Genomic DNA, 6000 nt, shown 5'->3' with positions numbered 1-6000 from the left:
ACTTCTCAGTTTGTATGTGGGGGTGGAGGTGGGGGACATGTGTGCTTAAACGTGTGTAGAGGCCAAAAGTCAACCTAGGTGTCTTTCCTTGGTTACTGTCCCCCTTGTTTTCTGAGGCAAGGTCTTTTCATCAGCCTGGAGCTTGCCGACCTGGCCAGGCTGAGTGGTCAGTGAGTCCAGGAATCCACCCATCTTTGCCTCCCCGGCACATGGACAAACACATGCCATCACACACAGCTCTGGGAACTGAGCTCCAGTCCTCAGATCTACATGGCAAGTGCTTTACCATTGAGCTACCTTCCCCTCTTGCTTCTTAAACTTACAGTAGCCTACAAACGGATGTATATGGGATCTGTCATACCACCACAGGTGAGTGGCCAGAACTATTTCATCAGTCCTTCACCGTAGACAATTAAACTCCCTCCACTCTTTCTTAACACAGACCATATTATCTTATAGAGTAGTTGTAGACGTGTGAACACAACTATGAGATAAATCCCCCACAAGCAGGGTTCCTAGCACTTAATACAACACGATCTTTCCAAATTTTTAGCAGATTGTACCAAATTCCACAGATGTAGCAATGTATAGCTCACCACCAATGAATACAGCCAAGGGAGTGATTTTTCCTATGGGAGGAAATGATGGTTAATTGGATGAGATTAGCTTTGTAGGGCCAGGGAGGCTTGCACTTTGCCCAGAAATCTATCCCTGATCCTGGATAGGTGAATAGGTGATTCTCTCTCTTTCCCTTTCTCTCCCTCCCTCCCTGACTTCTTACTTTGTGTGTGTGTGTGTGTGTGTGTGTGTGTGTGTGTGTGTGTGTGTGTGTGTGTGTGTGTGTGATGAACCAGAACCATCAGTAGGCTGTTCTCAATGATCTAGCCGCCCATTTCACAGATGAGAGAACTTGAGTTTGGAGAGGTGAGTTTACCTTACTCGAGGTCCTGGTCTAGAATCCTCCAAGTTCAAGGTTAATTCTATAGAATCTATGCTTCCCCTCCTGACCTCAGACAGTGCCTTCCATGCTGTCCTGACACAGACTGCTGTGGGGAGCTGCTCTAGCCTCAAAACGAGACTGCCTTTGCTGCAGAAGCTGTCTGTCTCAGAGCAAGATCACTGGTGTGTGAGCAGGTGTTATCTTGTCAGAAAGTTAACCATAACGAGCCCTAGCTGCAAAGCATGAATGTCATTTGGGATCAATGATGAAACTGAGTCATTTCAGACGTAGGACAAGGCTGTGGTTAACCATTAATTGTGATAGGCTCCAGCTACAATTATTCCAAGACACTGTAACACTGCATAAGTGCTCTTGTAGAACCACCCCCAAACCCCACCCCATCCCCACCATTATAAAAGCAGCTAGGCACAGAGGTGAATGTGAATGTCTTTAATCCCAACACTCAGGAGGCAGAGGCAGGTGGATCTCTGTGAGTTTGAGACTAGCCTGGTCTACAGAGCAAGTTCCAGGGCAGCCAGGACTACAATGTGAGACCGAATTTTTTAATTAAAATAAAAATAGTCCCTAAAAAAAGAATTCCTCTGTGCCAGTTGCTTCCCTCTTTTGCTTCGCCTGATGTGTTTGCACGGCATGTACAGTCTAACAAACTCTACTTTTGTCCCCTCCTGACTTGATGAATTGATTCACAGCTACTTCATCACGGGCTTGTCAATGTCAGCTCCTGTGTTGGCTTGGCTATGGCTTGAAGAACCCAGCCCCTCCCTAATATGAGTCAAAATAGTTGAAGACTCCCACAAGGTTCAGAGTTCAAACCACTGAGTCCGTTCTAATTCACAAGAAGCCAAACCCAGACCCACACCTACATCCTTACCCAGCTGCCATTCCCAGCCCACCCAAGGCCCCTGGAGCTTCATTCATCCACTTTTCTGAGGTGGGTACTGAACACTCTGTGCCACCTACCAAAGGATCTGAAATGCTTCACAAATCCTCTCCAGCGTCACTGGTGGGTGCTGGGCAGTGATCGTGTGGGGGAAGTCAGCAACACAGGCTGCTCAGGTAACTATGGTGACTCAAGTTCTCCTTTGGGCACTTGGAAAGTGACCACACATTAACCCATTTCACCTCCACACCAGTGCCATAAGGCAGACAAGGAAGAGATTCTGATGTTCTTTCTTCCCATTTTCCAGATGAGAAAGTAAGGTGCCCTTTGTCCACTGTATGACAAACCTTAGCTTCATTCTTCCCTGTGATAAGCAACCTCCCAGTGGCACGAAATGTTCACGCATCTCTTAGTGTCCCAGACCTAGAATGTAGTGCCCTTGTGTCTAGCAGCGTGAGTTTCAGACAGCCCCTCGAAGTGCACAGATACATGTGTACACATTCCTTTCCCCGAGTCCTCATGTTTTAGCTCTGTTGATGAATCCCTCATGAGGAGATCCTTAGATCTAGGGGTAGTGTTGCCCCTAGGCAAGTGGTCCTGAGTAGCCTAAGAAAAACAAATCAAATGAAACCTGAGGAGGCCATGAGGAGCATAGGCCAGTAAGTGGCATTTCTCCGTGGTCTTGGTTTTGGTTCCTGCCCTAAATTCCCTTCGTGATGGATCGTAAGATGTAAGATGAAATTAACCATCTCCTCCCCAACTCACTTCATTTGTGGTGTCTGTCACAGCAACAGAGAGCACTTCCTGCATCTCAGTGCTTGGCTGCAGAGCCTGACCGGGCACTCAGTAAACACACACTGTTTGCCAGAGGAAACAGATGAATAGACTGATGTAAGGGGATGGCCACAGGCGGCGAGTGGCTGTGGTGCTGGTTCGTTCATCTGTTTTGCTTTCCTATACAGCACACATGCTGTGGTCTCGGTGTCACCCTGACACCCTTTCCTAGAATCCTCCCTCCTCTCACAGTATTTGTTCTCAGTGGCCCTACAGACCAGATGCCTTCTCCCAGCAAGCAAATGACCCAACTAGTAGGCCATACGTCCTCTCCTAAACTTGGGAGCCCTTAGTGTTACAAGAACAGAGTGTATCCAGTTACACAGTGGCATTCTGACATGTGTCCTGTGCTAAGCCTATGTGCTTAGGTCTCCTATGTGCTGACCATCCTGTGAGCCACTGTACATCACTCCCGATCCATTAGATGCCAAGTCAACAAATGTACTTTATCTGTTTATGGACGATGCGTGTTAGGAGACAGGAGATGTGGAGGTGGGTAGCTGAAGTATGGATAGGCAGAGGCTGGGAAGAACCAAGTGACTGGGGAGAACAGTGGGTAAATGGAGGACCATGGAACTACCTAAGGAAGGAGCTTGTGATCCAAGTGATAGAGTGAGTCCTGGACCCCAAGAGATGAAGGGGGAGAAAGACTCCCCTTTCAGCCTTACCCACAGGGGAAGTGCTGTGAGCTGAGTTTAGGGGAAATGAGCTCCCAATTCCAAATCCCTTCGATGTACTAAAAATCACCTATTTTATCTTGTAAATGAGAAGGAAGGGGCCTCAAGGCAGTACTGTTATACCTCTACTTCCTTGAAGAAACCAAGATTCACAAGAGGTTTGCCAAAATCTCACAGCTTCTCACAGCTAGGTTTAACACCCACTGGACAAGAATCTATGCCTGCTACGTCCGGGTCCCTTGTTCTCTTCACATCCAAAAGTTGACTTTAAGAGGAATGACTAAAGTGCAGAATTTCCAAACGTCAACCTAACAAAATTCCCCAGGGGGACTTCCCTACCCACTCTGGCATCCCTAACACTCTAGACCTGGGAGGATCTGAGGGTAGAAGGCTCTGTGGGCTTCAGGGATAAGGGGTAGGCGGTAGGAGAGGTAGCATAGAAAACAAGGGATCGGAGACCTCCATCTCTGAGACTGGAAAGAAGTAGTAAGGAACCAAGGGATTTTCTGGGGCCAGATCAAAAGAGGGACAGAATCCAGAGACTTCTGTCACTTCCTTTATAAGCCTGTCTGTCAAACTGTCTAAAAGCGGTCTGTGCACTGGCCTGTGGAGGTGCCAGGAGGAAGAAGAGTAGAGGTTGGCAGAGACCTCAGGGCTAGTTTGAGTCAGACTGGTTTCTTCCTAGGTAGAATGATCTCTCAAGGGTCTAGCCTGACACTGGGGGCTGACGGGATATCACTGTCCACTTAGCCACTTCTCTGTGCCTCCAAAGGTCAGCTCTCCATTGGGAAAGAGAGAACAGTAAAGACAAATGCTGGAGCTTGGACATTTGGGGGCTGGTTCCTAAGAATCTACTTAAAGCCAGAAATAGGCCATTTTCTGATTGCCCCCATTTGGTCATTCTGGGAGTCCTAGAACTGGATGTTCTCAACCCAGTTACCATGAGAGAAACGGAGGAGTAGATTTAACAATCTGTCCAAAGGCACAAAGACAGCAAGTTTTCCTTGCTCCATCAGCAAGGACTCAGAACTGGGGGAGCCATGCTCTGGTAATAAGCTTTCCTACAGAATAAAGGATATGAAACAAAAACAACAAATGAACACACAAAACAAAATGAAATATATATAAAAAAAAAAGGAATCCTCAAACCAATGTGAAGAAGTAAAGAAAAATGCATTCCTCTCCTAGAAGAGAGGAGTCTAAAAATTATGTCAACAAACAATTAGAGATCACATGCTTCCCCTAGGCCTCCCACTCGGACCACCTTGTGGGGGCTCCCATGTGACCCAAGTACAGTTCCCATCACAAGCACACCACATGCGGTCTCCAGCTGCAGAAAGCAAGTGGGTGTGCCGAGCCACTGTCCCGTGTGGTGAAGGTGAGAAGAGCTGGAGGTCAGGCAGCAAGCCTCTGGTCTGAATGCAGTTGCAACTATTATGAGAGCAGGCATTAGAGACACGGGGGATGACAGTAGTGCTGTCATCACTGGGACGCCTTGTCCAACAGGGCCTCTGCAAGCACATGGTGTGAGCCAGCCACTTGCTGTCCCAGATGTAAGGATGGGGAAAGGGATCCAATCAAGAAACATATTCCAACTTGCATGTGGAGAAAGCTAGAGCCATGGAAGGAAATGACTTTACTTCTTTTCCTGGGAGCCCAGATGCCTAGAGACTGTGGATTTTCCCTGCTTCAGACACTGACAGGAGAGGCTAGAGAGAAAGCTGACCCACACAGTCATGGGGAAACCCCATGTCTGACTAAAACCCTGGAATCCATGTGAAATGGGGTTTCGGTTTCTTTGGCTGCAACCAGCTTCATAACGTCAGACTGACTGGGCTGAGAGCCAGCTCGGCTTTGGAAAAGAGTCAATGAGAGAAGGAAAAGAAAACAAAGGCTAAGCCAGGAGGGGACAGGGTAGCATGCGGCTGGAAGGACGTGGGTCTGCGCGAGAGGCTTATGTGAGCACGCAGCACAGGTGTCAGGGTTGACGAGAGCCGGTGAGGAGTCAGAAGCGCACCAAAGCCGCCATGTTTGTGAACTCCCTATACACAAAATGACAAGTGTGCTGTTCCGTTCTCTAAAAACCAGTCAGAAGATTCCACAGCCTCATCATCTCTTCAATGGCTAGATTAACCAACTCGGAGTCTGTGCAGTTTCTCAATCTACAGAGGAAGTGATTTAGGATCGAAGGAAATAAGCAAGTTGCCTGAAATCACTAATCAGCCACAGAAGCAGACTGGGAGACACGATGCTGCACGGCCTCGAGAACGCCTGCAGTCTTAAAAGAAGCAAGGGGATGATATGCCATTGTGAGGGGCAGGGAGGTGGGGGCATGGAGAGACGTTGGCCAAAGGGTACGCAAAGCTGCAGCAAGCCAGGATGAACAAACAAGTCTGCAGACCTAAAACAGCGTAGGGACAGCAGTTAGTCACAGCGTGCCTGGTACCGGAAGTTTACTGAGAGATTTCAGATGCTCATACCACATAAATACAAAGTGGGGGCTATGTGTGAAGACATTTGTGTTCATCTGGTTTGTTGTAACTATGTCAGAATTTCACCATATACCATAAATGTACACTGTTTTATTTTTTAAACAAATAGGATATGAATAATAGATCCAGCTTTTCAACTCCAGGGAGCCCAGGTCC

This window comes from Rattus norvegicus, chromosome 10, assembly GCF_036323735.1.
Source record: "Rattus norvegicus strain BN/NHsdMcwi chromosome 10, GRCr8, whole genome shotgun sequence".
Classification (NCBI taxonomy): domain Eukaryota; kingdom Metazoa; phylum Chordata; class Mammalia; order Rodentia; family Muridae; genus Rattus; species Rattus norvegicus.
Note: the sequence above shows the minus strand (reverse complement) of the source record.